The following is a 17420-nucleotide window of genomic DNA, read 5'->3' on the forward strand; positions in this document are numbered from 1 at the left end:
TAGTCCAGTACCAGATTTAACAAATGTTAAGAACCTAATGCTATTATTAATATCCAGCAGGAATTGTTCAAGTAAATCTGCTGTACTTGTCCATGCAAAAAATATCGTCAATAAATCTGAAATACATTTTAGTATACTGAAATCCAGGTAATTTAGTCAAGGTTTCAACTTCCCATTCAGCTAACACTAAGTTAGCATAAGCTGGAGCCATTTTAGTACCCATGGCTACTCCCTTTACTTGTTGGAAAAGTTTGCCATTAAAGTGGAAAAAATTGTTATTAAGAATATATATGTGTATATATATATATATATATATATATGTATGTGTGTGTATATATATATATGTTTGTATATGTATGTATATATGTGTATGTATATATATATATATATATATATATATATATATATATATATATGTATATATGTATATATATGTATATATATATATATATATGTGTGTGTATATATATATATATATATATATATATATATATATGTGTGTATGTATATATGTTGGTTGAAGACATCGGTTTTGAAAAATTCCGTAGTTGGCTAACCGTCACTTGCGAATTGCTTCTGCTTCGGGCACTGCACAGCAAGAAAGACTCATGTAATGGCATCGTCTGCATGTTTTATACGTCTTGATCACCTGACATCATGGAAGAAGGGCCAGCAACCGACGCAGGACCCAAGATTTTGTTAATCAGACCGACTGAGGGCTACCTGCAAGCAGATAACCCAAATGTAATAACTGCAACAGTGAAACATGAAGAACTTCTAAAGATTTACAGGAATTAATTCAATTTGCTTAGTCAAGTAACTAAACACACTTTGCACTGCTGGTTTGACACCCTAGAAGCTTTTTGCAGGGCAGCAGTTACTGCATCTGTCATTAGATGACATGCATGGCTTAAGGAACAACCCTTGCCAGACCATGTCAAATTAAAATTGTTGGATGCCCCCTTGCACAAAGATAACTTATTTGGTACTAAAGGAGAAGAGGTGTTAAAGATGGAAGAAACAGCAAAACCTATGCAGACTGTTAGTTTTCTTACAGGTACAGCCCACTAGTTTCAGCAGGCATTTTCCTTCCTAGCACTGGTTCTTTCCTCCACCTAGTAAACAGGGCCAGCTTAGGTCCTGTGGAAATAGAACTCCTAGACAGCAGTTCCATGGTTTGCAGTGATCTAAGCAGTGGACTGCCTCCATTTCAAGACCAGGGAGTTCTAAGCCACCCCCTTATGGTAAAAACTCTCAGTGACTCACCCTTTCCCTTCCTCGCCTCTGCCCATCATCACATACACCTAGGAGGAAAACTGTTCTTTCACTCAAGCACCTGGGCCACCATTACCAAGGACCAATGGGTTCTGAACATTGTGTCTCAACAGGGGTACAAATTCTACTTCCACGCCCTTCCAACCCCAAAAGGGTTCCCAGATCTACCACCAAGTCAGTGGACAGAGGCTCAAAAGCAAACCCATACCCTCCTCTCCTTGGGAGCAGTAGAACACGTTCCTGCAGAGCAGATAGCCCAATGCTTCTACTCCATACTTTTTCTTGTACCCAGAAACGAGGCCACCTGGTGCCCCATCCTTGATCTATCCATTCTAAACACCTTCCTGGTGATCCTAATATTCAAAATGCTCACCCTCCAGCAGCTGCTACCCATGCTGTCCATGGATGATTGGCTAGTCACCCTGGACCTAAGAGGCCTACCTCCACATCCCCATCAGGGAGTCCTGCAGAACATCTTCGCTTCAGGGCAGGATCTCAACACTTTCAGTTCTCTGCACTTCCCTTTGGCTTATCTACTGCTCCCAGAGTTTTCACAAAATGCCTGGCTTTGGCCATTTCATTTTGCAGACAAAAAATATTCAAATTTACTCCTACTTAAACTGCCTTGTTCAGGCAGACAGCTAATAAAAGCTGCTCAAAGACCTGGCCTTAAAGTACCTTCTAACTTCCTTAGGGTACTCAATCAACAAAAAAGAAATCCAAACAGGTACCCACCAAAAGGATAATCTTCCTGGGGGCAAGTGTGGACACAGCATCCCAGATGGCATGCCTAACACCAGAGAAATAAAGTTTCCTATCAGCTTACTTCTCTCAACTGGCCACCAGGCCCCAGCTTTCTGCAAGGGAAATCCTGAAAGCCCTGGTGTTCATGGCATCTTGCATACTGATTCCATATGCCAGACTGCATATGAGGAAACTTCATTGGTACCTAAAGATCCTTTGGTGTCAACACTTTCAAGATCTGGAGACTCTCTTACCTATCATTCCTTGCCTGAGGAAGGAATTTCTTTGGTGGGCAACAGCCTGCTGCCACAACAAGGGACTGCCCTTCTTCCCACACCCTGCCACCCAGACTGTCACCACAGATGCATCAGAATACGCTTGGGGTGCACACCTGGACGGTAGGTTCATACAGGGCCAATGGAATCCCCAGCAACACCACCTGCACATCAGTCTAAAATAGATGATGGCTGTGTAGCAGACCTTGATAGCTTTCAAACCCCTTCTCTCTCCAGGGGTTCTCCTGATCAAAACAGATAACACCAGAGTGACGTGGTAAATGAACAAGCAGGGAGGGACTCGCTCCTACCCGCTGTGCAGGCTGGCCATGACCCTTTGGTTCTCAGCCTCTTCCATGCTTCTACACCTATTAGCACAGTACCTGCCAGGCTCTCTCAAGTCCCTGGCAGACCAATTAAGCAGAAAACTGTTGGATCCCCATGAGTGGTAGCTCAACAGAAACACTTTCTTACTAATAACTCAGAAATGGGGAACACCGGAGGTCGGCCTCTTTGCCTCCCACACGAAGCATCAGCTCAGCAAATTCTGTACCAGGGAGCATCACTGCTTGCCATGTTAAGTAGATTCCCTGTCCTTCCCCTCGGTAAACCTCTGTCTATGCCTTTCCTCCCCTACCTCTCATTCCCAAGGTACTGATCAAAATAAGGGAGGAAAAAACAAGGACCATTCTAATAGCTCCAAACTGGCCCAGACAGCACTGGTGTCCTTTGCTGTGCAGACTGTCCCCATTGCCCCCATGTAATCTTCTTCAGATTCCCAACCTCCTAACCCAGAGGGAAGGGGAATTCATGCATCTCCAGTTCCAGTTGCAGACACTCAATTTGGCAGCTTGGCTTATAACCTGACCTATCTTCCCTCCTCAGTAAGCAGGTGCTGGATCTTGTCCAAGAGACCAGATGCCCTAGCAGCAGAAAGTCTTATGCAGATAAATGGAAAAGGTTCTGCACCTGGATCCAGGCAAAGGGGGCCAATACGACACAGTCCTCCATCCCTCTCATCTTGGATTATTTAGCTGACCTACTACTCAGTGGTCTGTCTTTTTTCTCTCTAAAAATTCATGCCTCTATTTCTGCTCATTTTCCCTCTGAGCAGCCTCTTTTTTTCCACACCCTCTGATCAAGCAGTTCCTCAGAGGTACTAACAACTTGAGCCCCCCCTCCCCCAGAAGGGCATCAACACCGACTTGGGACCTTAACTTTGTCTTGGAAAAGCTCACCCTGCCTCTTTCGAACCAGCTTCTTCTGCAGAGCTAAAATTTTTCTCCTGGAAGACAGCCTTCCTCCTGGCCATCACTTCAGCCAGAAGAGTCTCTGAGCTGCAAGCACTCATAGTAGTGGAACCCTTCGACATCTTCCATGCAGGCAGGGAAACCCTCAGAACTAATCCATCCTTCATGCCCAAGGGAGTATCCAGTGTGGCTCTCAAACAATCCAGCCATTTGCCCACCTTCTTTCCTAACCCTCAAAACAAGGGGCAAAGGATTTTGCACACACTAGATGTGCACAGACACCTTACTATCTGGACAGGACTAAACCTTTCAGAAAATTTGATCAGTTGCTGGTTAGCTTTGCTTCAGGGGCAGAGGGCAAAGCCATCTCCAAATGGATAGCACACTGCATCAATTTCTGCTACAGACAGCATGGCAAGCCTCCTCCCAAGGTGGTCAAGACCCACTCCACCAGAGCAGCCTCCACCTCTGCAGCATTCCTCAGAAGAGTTCCCACTAGAGACATCCTGGAGGCTGCCACCTGGACATCTGTTCACACCTTTACCAAATATTACCACCTGTCTCTCTTTTCTAAATACTGGGCAGGTTTTGCCTCTGTAGTCTTGCAGGGCATGCTAGCCAGCCCCTAGCTTCCTTGACTGCCTCCACCCATTTGCTCAACTTTGGTAATCTACCCAAATGTCATTGACTGCAACAGTGAAACACGAAGAACATAGTACAGTTGTGTACACTTAACTTAAATGTAGATGTTAGTGTATTCACTGTTGCAGTCCTGGTTTCCCTACTTCCCCCTTTTTCTTTTTGTTACCTTTCTTCCTTGTTGTTCTCTTTTCCTTACCAAGGACATATTGGTGTTTTTTTTTTTTTTTTTTTTCTTACTTGCTTTGGAGACTAGCCCTCCTAGTGTGGGAACTGGCCACCTCCCAGGGAGACAGGGCAGTCTACATTCCTTCATTAAAGAATGCCTAGGCAGACTCTGCAGATCCATCACAAACAACCATGAATGGATGCTGCACAGTGATGCTTTCTTGGACCTGTTCCACCAGTGGGGTACCCGTCAAATAGACCTGTTTGCCTTCTCCATCAACAGGCATCTTCCTGCCTTCTGCACCAGGCTGCCACACCCTCAGGAAATGACAACAGATGCCTTCTCAGTCTCTTGGAAGGGGAAGTTTCTGTATGAATTTCCCCCCTTTCCACTCGTACAGAAGGTCCTGCTGAAGATCCAATATCTTGGTGACTCCCTGTTGGCTGAGACAGCTTTGGTTCCCCCTATTACTACCACTATCCAATGGCAGTCACCACAAGTTAACCCTCAGAGTGAACCTTCTCACACAGAACAAGGGATCCCAAATACACCCACAGTGGGAGTTGCTGCACTTCACCTGTGGCTGATAGGATTCTGATCCCCTTCAGACACCTGTACAATGAGGATGTGCTCACTGTCCTGCATGAGGCCAGGAAACCTAATACGAGAAAGTCTTACCTTTCAAAGTGGAAGAGATTTTCTAGTTGGACCCGTTTGCAAGTGAGACCCCTCTAGTTCTGTCTTACCTGTGTGAACTACTGCAGACAGGATCGGCCTGCTCTTACATTAAAGCCCCCTTGTCTGCCATTTCAGCATACCTTCCTCTGGATCTCCCCTAGCGTCCAGACTACCAGCTAAGCTATTCCTTAAAAGGGTCCTTCACCTGAGACCCCCCCGGAAGCCATCTCCACCCCCATGGGACCTCAACTATGTTTTGGAAAGGCTTACGATCACTCCATTCGAGGCAGGAGACAAAGCTTCCCTAAAACACTGTACATGGAAGACTGTACTACTCGTGGCCTTGACCTCAGTCAGAAGTGTGTCAGAGCTACAAGCCCTCATGGCAATTCCACCTTTCCTGGTACCTCCACACTGACGGGGTTAATCTTAGAACTAACCCTTCCTTCATGCCCAAGGTGGTGAATGACCTTTCCCTAAATCAAGCCATCAACCTTTCCAGCCTTCTTCCCTAAACCACAGGGGACAGTGAGAGAGTACGCCATTCCATGGATGTGCACAGACAACTCAGATTTTATCTGCACAAAACCAAATCATCAGACAGGCTGATCAGCTCATTGTCTTCTTCCATCCCAGGGCCCTAGGGAAGGCAGTAACCAAACAAACTATTTCAGTCTGGATTTCCAAAGGTATCACCTTCTACTACAAATTCCATGGGAAATCCCTGCATGGTGCTGTTAAAGCGCACTTCACCAGGGCTATGGCCTCCTCAAGAGCCTTCTTCAGGGGTTTGGATACCTCTACCAGTCTTGAAGCAGCCACTTAGTCATCAGTGGACACCTTCACCAGACACTACAAGTTAGACCATGTTTCCAGAGCCATGGCGGGTTTTGCCCGGGCTGTCCTTAATGGATTCCTCGAGACTGCCTCTAGACCTCCACTTTCTTTCTCACACTGAGCTTTGGCACTCACCCATATGTGATGAATACTGCAACATGGGAATAGAAGGACACAGAAAAGTTGTGTAAAATATTACCATAGCCATAGATGATCTCTTCCATGTTGCAGTATTCCATTCCATCCTCCTCCCGGTCCTGTTATGGTGCATTTCCCTTCTGGATGGCTAAGGACTGACATTTTCCCTTGCTCGGACTGTTTCAGACTGTGGTTTACATTTCTGAGGGTCGATGCGTGCAGATGTCACTTTTATGGCCTACGTTCCACTAGCCACGTCAGACGTCCCCACACCATACAGTGACTTAAAACTTTTGTATACTGGCCGGACGTTCGGGTAGCAAGAGGAGTAAACCCATATGTGATGAATACTGCAACATGGAAGAGGATGACATCTATGGTTATGTTAAGATTTTACACAACTTTTCTTTGTAATCCTTTTTAAAGAAATAGTTTGCATAATGCTCCTTCTCACAGTAAATCCTTAGACATTTGTATTTAGTTTGTCAGGCTTCTGTAGTAGACAGAAATTTTATTTTCTGTGCACAAAGGATATAAATACTACAACAGTCTGTCACTGCTTACTGGAAAAAGTCCCTTAAGCATGACCAAAAAGTATGTGGACTGTCATTGCTTATTCTGTCTTCAGGAAGAGATGTCTATTCCATAAAGAACAGATGTAAGAAGTTCCTGCTTTTTCATCCTTCCACTCTTTCAGGGGTGTGGTAATACATTCTTCTTCCTGGTTCTGTCCTTTAGGTCTGTAAATTAATAGTTAGATGGTCATTTGAAGTACCAAGCTCTGCCACCTATTGTTTGGGTCTTTTTACTTCTATTTTTAAAGTCAGTACTCTGTCAGAATGCTCTGTTTAATATCACCTCAGCACCACTGTCTTTGATGAACGCTGAGCATGTCTCAAGTCTTTCAGTTTGATATTCATTTTAACAGGCATGCCCGTTATCAAAGCCATGGAGTCCTGCTACTGTATGAAAAAAGAGTTGCTTTGTCTGTCAAGGCTGTGAGACATGATCCTACAAATGGTCAAATTTGAGCAGTGCTCTATCCTGTAACCAAAATTAAATAAAACCTTCATTATTCCAGATTGTAATGCAGCATGCCCCTTGGGTTGCTACTTCAAATAATTTAAACTTTTTCTCCCATTTAATTCATCGTTATCAAGATTAGGTTTGTGTTTTACTTAGAGTTTTGCAGGACTCTGATTTGCATTCTGGCAATTAGCTATAACTTTTCTTGAAGGTATACAGGAACATAGGGACTGCTTTCCCACGTCCTTAGTAAGCTGCAGATTCTGCTAACTTAACAGTTCATCTCCCTTTTGTTTTTGTTTTTTTGTTTCTTAAATTAGCCCGACAGTTGCCTTATGGTCAGCATCATGCATTTTAAAATTCTATCACTGATTTTGATAATTGATTGCTACTTCTCTCAGATGTTCTTCGTGTTTCACTGTTGCAGTCATTACATTTGGGTTATCTGCTTGCAGGTAGCCCTCAGTCGGCCTGATTAACAAAGTCTTGGATCCTGCGTCGGTTGCTGTCCCTTCTTACATGACGTCAGGTCATCGGGGTTATACCGATGTCAGTAAAATTTAATAATTGCATTACTTGTGGAAAGCAAATACCTCATAAAGATTTTCATTCGTATTATTTCTTGCCTAGGCCCTGACCACGATGTACCTTTCTGTCGGTTTTGTGTTTTATTTATTCAGCGCACTATCCGTCGTCGGTATATTTTCGCCTCTAAATATTTCAGTTCTCTGTTTAATTATCCAGAAATGTCATCGGTTAGCCATCCGACTACCGGGACTCCAAAAAAACGCAAAGAAAAAGACAGACAGAGGCTGCTGAGGTCCAAAACTGCTGACGACGCTTCTCCTAAGCCAGTCGCCAGTTCGCCAGTACTCAGTGAGGCGCTTTTGCAGCCCCTGCTACCTGCTACTTCTGATTCGCAGGCCTCTACTGAGACCCATTCCGAGTCCAGTATGCCGTGAGATGTTTCAGCTTTGGAACCCATGGATGCCTATACCTTGGCTAGGTCTGGAGCTGCCTTGCAGTCAACGGCTTCTGAGGGTGTATTCAGGCCTACGGACTTGCATATTAAACCGACGCATCCTTCTTTACTAGGACTAAATCTCGATCCATGTCTAAATAAAATGACACCCAGGCCATATGCTCAGGCCTCTAGGACTAAAAAACAAATTATAAGAATGGCTAAAGATCTAATAACTCTAATCAGGAGTAGCCCCCCCCCCCCTTCTAAGAGGCCTAGGACTGAAGTTGATTATGAATCTTCTGATCAGGATTCTGTTTTTTCTGACTCTTCTGATGATCTGGATTTGTCCTTACCTACTTATGAGGATTTTGATGCAGATGATTCTATTCCATCTGCTTCCCCTCCTGAGGATTTTTCTTTTGGAGAAACCTTACATACTCTAAGGGAGCATTTCCACTGGGAAAGACAGGATTTGTCTGATTCAAAAAAGAGGCTTAGGGATTTCTTTCTCCTACCTCAGCATAGGCCTTTAGCTATTCCTCCTGTACTAGACACTGTTGATGATGCTTTCTCGGAATCTAGTTTGGCCCCTGATTCCCTGCCTCCTGCTCTCAGAAAAACCTGACAGATACTACAGGGTCCCTGAGTACCACAAGTTCCTTTTCAAAAATCCTACTACAGATCCAGAGACTATTTCACAGAGGCCCAAGGGCATTAAGGCTTCTACTGCTAAAAATCCTACCCCTTCTGATAGAGACTCCAGGGCACTGGATAGATGGGGTAAGAAGGTTTACACTTCTGCAACCTTGGCCATTAGGGCTTTAAACTGCTAGTTTCATATGTTAAAATATGCGCAACATGTTATTGGACTGCTTAAACAGAAAATGATGTTGATTCCTGACTGTGTGGAAAATAAAGAATTACAGGATTTAATGCATTCTGCCGAACAAGTTGGAAAACATACTTTGCAATGTGGTTTGCAGTCATTAGAGGCCTCTTGCAGGGCTGCTGTTACTGGGTCTGTGCTCAGAAGGCATGCTTGGCTTAAGGAGCAATCTTTGCCTGATCATGTTAAAGCTAAGTTGTTGAATACTCCTTTAAATCAGGACCACCTGTTGACAACAAGGCTGAGGAAGTTCTTAAAAAGATGGAAGATAAAGCTAAATCTATGCAAACTGTTAAAGATTTTTTACAAGTTCAGCCTCCTAGATTTAGTTGGCACTGGCCCTCTAAGAACTGGTGCTTTCCAGTCCCTTCCAGGTCTTCTCAAGCCAAAACCAGACACAGCAAAAACCCTAGGTTTCAGTCCCAGGGGACTCGCAGAACTAGGCAGTGAGGAGCCTCCTCTTCCAAGTCTGGGAATAAGACTCCCTCCTATGGTAAACTGTCTCAGTGACTTCCTTTTAACATTTCCAAGCACTTATCAACTGACTGCCCCTTTGGGGGGAAAGATTGCTCTTCATGCAAAGAATTGGGAACTCAATACCCAGGACAAATGGGTTTTAAATAGTGTCCCAGGGATACAGATTTCACTTCCACACGTTGCCAACACCAACTGGGTGGCCGGACCTACCAGCAAATCAGTGAGCAGAGGCCCAAAAACAAGTACTTTCTCTCTTAAGCATGGGGTCTATTCAACTGGTATCAGAAGAGGAAAAGGGACAAGGTTTCTACTCTAGACTTTTCCTGGTACCCAGAAAAGACAATTCATGGCATCCTATCCTGGACCTGCCTAAACACCTTTTTGGAGATTCCAAAATTCAAGATGCTGACTCTTCACCATTTACAACCTATGCTAGACAAAGATGCCTGGTTGGCAACACTAGATTTAAAAGAAGCATACCTGCACATCCCAATCAGGGAATCTTGCAGAAGATACCTACGCTTCAAAGCAGCCTGCACACACTATTAGTTCTCTGCATTGCCCTTTGGCTTATCTACTGTGCCCTGGGTATTCACAAAGTGCCTAGCTCCAGTTATTGCATTTTGCAGGCAAAGAAATCTTCAAATATATCCATAACTGGATGATTGTCTAATTCAGGCAGAAAGCCAGGACATACTTTTGAATCATCTGGCCTTTGTAAAAAGGGTTCTAATTTGTCTGGGGTACACCATAAACGAAAATAAATCACACCTGGTACCCTGTCAACAAATTATATTCCTAGGAGCAAGCTGGAATACAACTTCCCAGATGGCTTGCCTCACTCCTTGACAACCTACTTCAAACAAGTGGCCACAAAAACCCTACTATATCTGCAAGACAAATAATGCAAGCCTTGGGATTCATGGCCTCCTGCATTCTTTTAATTCCATATGCAAGACTGCATATGAGGAAACTACAGTGGTATTTAAAAAGCCTATGGTGTCAACATTCTCAATACCTAGTAACAATGATTCCTGTCATACCTTGCCTACGCCTAGAGTTCCTTTGGTGGGCAGAGGCCTGCCACCAAAACAAGGGACTACCTTTCACACCACCCCCTGCCGCCGAAACCCTAACAACAGATGCATCAGACTATGCATGGGGGGCTCACCTGGCAGGGAAGTGCATTCAGGGCAAATGGAACCCAAGTCAAATGCACCTGCATATCAATCAAAAAGAAATGTTAGCTGTACAGAATGCTCTGACAGTCTTTAAGGACCACATTCTTCCAGGACAACTAATGGTAAAGACGGACAACACCACTGTTACGTGGTACAAACAAGCAGGGGGGTACACATTTTTATCCCCTCTGCAGACTAGCCATGGCATTGTGGAACACAGCCTTGAGCTACCAAGTGCACCTACGAGCTCAAGTCCTGCCAGGAAAATTAAGTACCAAATTACGAAAATTAGAAGTGCCAACACAAACCACGGATGGCGGCTCCTTCAGCCCAAGTCTACGAACCACAGCTTTCTTCTGCCAAGGTCTGCGGACCGCAAAAAGTACCAAATTCAAACAAACAGCTGCTCCACAAGTACTTTAAATATTTTTATTCCACAAACTCAGATTTCGTGAAACGATAAAGCTTTCGTTTGAATCAGTGTTCAAACTTCATCAGACAAACACTGGTTATCGCGCCAGTGCACATTTAAATACTACCATATGATGATGTCATAAAATCTTAAACAGTCATATTTAAAAACAAAGCATATACATACAATTTATACCTAATCAAATGTATATTAGTATAAATTGTATGTTGTTATATTAGTGTATTGTGCATATATGTATACATACTGTTTCAGCTTCCACAAGAACTGTGAAAAATAACGGGGGGACAAGGAAGTGGAATAACTAAGGAAAACCGAACATTGGCCCCTAATGAACAACCAGGGGAGCGTATAATAGGAAATATAAGGGCATTGGATGATGCCTTTGATACTGGGAATTGGCTCAGTAAAGAACTTACCTTTGACGGAGAACAAAATGTTGGTGTAGACACAACTGATGCAGTAAGTACATCCAGCTTAACAGAAAAGCTAAAAATGTTTGATGCGAATTTATTTAAAATGAAAAAGGCACAATTAGAACTTAATTATTTAAATAAATGTATAAAAGAAAGTATTGTACCAAAGGGACTTAGACTGTTTTCCTATCCAAGCGGGTTAGAATTCGGGTCAGCCTTTTTCAACGAATTGACAGGGTTATACAACCAACATGGATTGGAAATCCTAAGGTGCATGACCAAACATTATCAAATAGCTTTGGATGTACTGATAGAAGAAACTACTGCTTTAGAAAAGGATATTAAAAGTGACTTAAACTTTCATAGATATGAATACGAATTTGAAAGAACACTTACAAGTATTGCACAACAAATGGTGAAACTGAAGACTGTTAAACTTAAGAAATTAAACAGAGACTTAAAAGCCTATGAGGAGGGGACAGCTTTCCCAAAGCCACCGAGCATACTAAAAAACAAAAATGGGAGACCCAAAAACTCTCATTTTAACAAACCCCATAATCCTGAAAGATATGCTTTAAAAGACAATGACCAGAATCATAACGAAAATGTTCAAAATTTAGATTTAGAATTTGAGGCTACTGGAGACGACTGTGTAATAGAAGAAGAACATGTCCAAAATGAAACTTTTAACAGAGGGAACAACATGGACTGGCACTCGGAAGAACACTTCCAGCAGCCTCAACGACAACAACAACAAAAAAACTACAGAGGGGGGAGGGGGGCTACTTGGAGACCACAACCAGGCAATGGACAGAGGAGACAGTACAATACCAGGAGTATGAACAAACAGTGGGATTGACACTAGTAGAGACTATTACAAATCATACTGGAGATTTCACAATTTATAATTTTACTGGATGCTACATCGATAAAACTTTAGTTGAACTTTTTGCTAAGGGATTAACCTTTGTGCCAACAAAAGGTTGCAATATAGTAGAATTATTGATTGACTTTAAGATGTTTATGCGGAAACTGAATTTAAACATTATGTTTGGTGGTGTAAATAACAACACCACAAATGAGTTACATGTGACTAGTAGTTTCAATCCACCACAGAATTCCCTACTATGCATGTACGAATATTTGTGTGAAAATGAATTTAGGAACATAGTAAGAGGACATAAAAGGAACAAAAATAATAACAAAAATAAAAATACAAACATCACAAGTGAAGAAAATAGTCTTCTTCTTTCCCTTAGGAGTTTACCAATAAGACTGATGAAACCTGATAAAGGAGGAGGTCTAGTAGTAGTATATAATGTAGACTATTCTAGATCGATGTTAAGTTTGTTAGAGAAAGACACTTATGAATACTCCAGTAGAAATGAACTAAATCAGGCCCACCAAAATATAAGATCAATTATCAATGACTTATATTTGGAAGGACTAATCAGCATAGAACAAAATCATTATTTAACCATCCCAGCTCCAAGGATACCAAAAATTTTTGGCATCCCTAAACTCCACAAAAATCTGAGAAACCTGCCCTTCCGTACCTTGGTTAGACGTAAGGCAATCGATAACATATCCTTGCGCTAAATTTGTAGATGGACTGCTAAAAAAATACATAGGAACTCAAAAACAGATTTTAAAAGATTCTTGGTCTTTCTTGGAGGACTTACAGAATATACAATTTGACCCATTATTGAATTTTGTGACTATAGACATTTGTGACTTGTACACCTGTATACCACAAGATTTGGGAATTAAATGGGTAGTGGAGTTTATAAAATCAAAGGAGCAACACAAAATGAATGTAGGATTGTGGAGAAATTATTGGATTGTATACTTAAAAACAACTTTGTCTCCTTTGAAAACAAGTTGTATGTACAAAAGTCTGGAGTGGCAATGGGGGTCCCCAATAGGAGGTAGTTTTGCAAACTTAGTATTAGCATATTGGGAAACTACATGTGTGTTAAACCAACCTTGGAGTACTGACGTTCACATGTATAAGAGGTTTCTGGACGATATTTTTATTTTAACCAAAAGACAAGAAGAGGAAGCAATAGAGTTAGTTGACCAACTTACAGCCACCACAACCTTCCTTAAGTTTACAATGAATTTTGATAAAATGAAAGTAAACTTTTTGGATATAGAGTTAAATAAAACTACACGTGGTTATGTATCTAAGATACACAGAAAGGAAACCTTTTCGAATACTTACCTCCACTTTTCGAGCCAACATCCCCTTCACCAAAAGAAATCAGTGGTGAAGGGGCAACTTGTGAGAGCAGCTAAAATGACCACCTTGGACCAAGATTTTGAGATAGAATGTAATAATTTACATCTAATGTTTTCACATAGAGGCTATCCAGTTAGTTTCCTGGAAGGTATTTTTAAGGAAGTAATAGGAAAAAGGGAAAAGGGGATTTATAAAGCAATTTTAACCAGGACATCCCAAGAGGAGGGTGTTGTGAGTAATGGCGACATTGTAATAGGGGAAGTCAACACAGAATACCCTGCCATGGCAGAGGTGGAAATAGAAACTATTGGTGGAAAAGACAAAAACTACAATACAGCATTCATTTTCACATATTGCCCGGAAGCTAGTCAGATTTGTCACACAGTCAGGAAGTACTGGTCTAGTTTGTCATTAGACAGGGAATTAGCTAAAATTTTAAATGATGGACCAGTCATTACATACAGAAGAGGTAAGAACTTAAAACAATTGTTAGAAAGCAAAGGACATACCATCAAAAGAAAGGGAGGTACTAAGAAGTGTGGCTCATGTAGGTACTGCAGTTACATAACCCCTGCAGATAGCTTCAACATTGGAAAAGAAATATACACTATAAAAGGTAATTACAATTGTAATAGTAAAAGAGTGGTGTATTTGGCCCAATGTGAAAAATGTCCGTCATTTTATGTGGGGAAAACGGACAGACGACTTAGAGATCGGATATATGAGCACACTTACGCCATTAGAAAAAATAAAGAAGAAAATGCTTTGGCAAGACATTGTAACATAAATACAGGACACACATTTAAATTTATGGTTATAGACCAAGTACAAACAAATTACACAGACCTGACACATGAAAATGTGTTGAGGTTGGTTCTTGAGAAAAAAGAACTAGAATGGCAACTACGTCTGACATCTTGTAGGGACCCAGGATTGAATGAAGTTTGTTCAATTACATGTATATTAAAACTAAAAAGTTTACTTAGGTAATGAAAATATTGTTGTGAAATACATGTTACTGTTCAAAATTTTGAAGTCACTAAAGTCAAAAAATAAAAATTATAGTCATTAGGTATAGTTTAAGGGAGATATATATATAAAATATTTGGTCGGTTTTCATTTGTACAGATTTCCTTGTCCTAGTTATCATGTGTTAAGAGGTTAGTATTAAATTAGGTTTTAATATTTTAAAAGAATAAATGATTTTAATACATAACATATCATATAACTTGAAGAGGTTTTAGGATAACATTGTATTTTGGTTTTTAGATGGATATACAAATATACATATATATTTTAGAAAATATGTTAAAAATGTCAACTATTTAAAGGGAAGGCACAATACACTAATATAACAACATACAATTTATACTAATATACATTTGATTAGGTATAAATTGTATGTATATGCTTTGTTTTTAAATATGACTGTTTGTTTAAGATTTTATGACATCATCATATGGTAGTATTTAAATGTGCACTGGCGCGATAACCAGTGTTTGTCTGATGAAGTTTGAACACTGATTCAAACGAAAAACGCTTTATGCGTTTCACGAAATCTGAGTTTGTGGAATAAAAATATTTAAAGTACTTGTGGAGCAGCTGTTTGTTTGAATTTGGTACTTTTTGCGGTCCGCAGACCTTGGCAGAAGAAAGCTGTGGTTCTTAGACTTGGGCTGAAGGACCCGCCGTCCGTGGTTTGTGTTGGCACTTCTAATTTTCGTAATTTGGAGTTTGTGTGTTTGTTCTACAGGAAAATTAAGTACACTGGCAGATGAACTAAGCAGAAACCTCATGGACCCACACGAGTGGAAACTGGAACCAAGGATTTTCAACATGTTGACAAGCAAATGGGAGAGCCCAGATATAGACCTGTTTGCCTTTCCCCAGAACTACCAATTGGACAAATTTTGCACAAGGACTCCCCACAAAGAAGCATGGAAAGTGAATGCTCTGTCCTTCAGATGGAAAAAACTATCAGTCTATGCCTTCCCCCTCAGCCTCTACTCTCCAAAGTACTACTAAAAATCAAACAGGACAAATCAAGGATAATTTTGATTGCTCCAGACTGGCCACGCCAACACTCCATGGCACCTTCCTCAGATTCCTTCCCTGCTGTCTCAGCAGGAGAACCAGATTCTGCACCCTCAGCTTCCAACACTGAACCTTGCATCCTGGCTAATTACTTATTCTCTCCTTTTCCATCCTTCAGCACACCTGTGATGGATATCATTTTAGAGGCAAGGAGGCCTAGTACTAGAAAATCATATGTTGAAAAATGGAAAAGATTCTGTGCCTGGAACCAATCTCAAGGGATGAGCACAGCAGCGCCCAATTTACCTCAGATTTTACAATACTTAACTGAGATCCTTCACAAGGGCCTGTCTTTTTCCTCTATTAAAATGCACGCCTCAGCCATTTCAGCTCATTATAACACAGAACCCACCCCTCTTCTCTCATCCACTGCTCAAGCAGTTCCTCAGAGGAGCCAAAAATTTGAGACCACCCAGGAGAGCTCCAACCCCTGCCTGCGACCTTAACTTTGTCTTGGAGAAACTCACTCTACCTCTTTTCGAGCCAGCTGCTACTGCAGACTTAAAATTTTTTTCTTGGAAAACAGCTTTCCTTTTAGCAATCACTTCAGCTAGAAGGCTATCTGAATTACAGGCTCTTATGGCAGTGGAGCCTTTCATCATCTTTCTTGCAAACAGAATCTGTTCCTCAGAATCAATCCATCCTTCATACCCAAGGTGGTATCCAGTGTGGGTCTTAATCAGTCCATTCATTTGCCAGCCTTCTTTCCCATTCCACAGAATAAAGGGGAACGGATACTGCACTCCTTAGATGTGCACAGACAACTTAGATTCTACTTGGACAGGACTAAATCTCAAAAGAAATCTGAACAACTGCTGGTGGCATTTGCTGCAGGGGCAGAGGGGAAGGCTATTTCAAAGCAAACCATTTCTAAATTGATAAGCCATTGCATTCCTTTCTGCTATAAGCACCATGGAAAATTATCCTTCAGGGGATCAGACCTCACTCCACCAGGGCCGCATCTACCTCCACAGGTTTTCTCAGAGGCATCCCTACCAGGGACATCCTAGAAGCTGCTACCTGGAGTTCTATACATACTTTCACCAAGCATTATCATTTGCCAATTTTCTCTAAACCCAGAGCTGGCTTTGCCACTGCAGTCTTGCAGGGCCTTTTAGCTGGCCCTAATGCTATCTAAATTCCTCCTCCCAACCATAGCTTTGGGAATCTACCCAAATGTAATGACTGCAACAGTGAAACATGAATGACATAGTACAGTTGTGTACACTTAACATAAATGTAGATGTTATGTGTATTCACTGTTGCAGTCCTGGTTATCCTCCCTCCAGCCCCCTAACTTCTTTTGGCTATACCTCTACTTTCCTTTACTATGCTTAAAAGCCTTTTTGCTGTGTTTACTTTTTTGTTGTAGGTATATCTTTGTACTTCTATATTTAATTGCTTCCCATTGGGGGGCACCTGACATCTGGAGCAAGAAAAACTGATGTAATGGCTTTGGCTGCATATTTTATACCCCTGACGACCTGACATCATGGAAGGAAGGGACAGCAACCGACGCAGGACCCAATATTTTGTTAATCAGGCTGACTGAGGGCTTACCTGCAAACAGATAACCCAAATGTAATGACTGCAATAGTGAATACACTTGAACATCTATGTTTATGGTAAGTGTACACAACTGTACTTTCTCGATAGTTACCAGTAAATACACGCTTGTTTTTTAATCAGTGATTTTTAT

The 17420-nt window shown here is 41.7% G+C and overlaps 1 protein-coding gene across 2 annotated transcripts in view; it reads left to right on the forward strand.

Annotated features, from left to right (window-relative positions):
- TTC17 (tetratricopeptide repeat domain 17) overlaps window positions 1–17420 on the forward strand; it is a 3338929-nt gene that overhangs the window by 2926486 nt on the left and 395023 nt on the right. The window lies entirely within an intron of this gene.

The sequence above is a fragment of the Protopterus annectens genome, chromosome 9.part0 (assembly GCF_019279795.1).
Source record: "Protopterus annectens isolate FY-2018-M chromosome 9.part0, PAN1.0, whole genome shotgun sequence".
NCBI classification, from domain to species: domain Eukaryota; kingdom Metazoa; phylum Chordata; order Ceratodontiformes; family Protopteridae; genus Protopterus; species Protopterus annectens.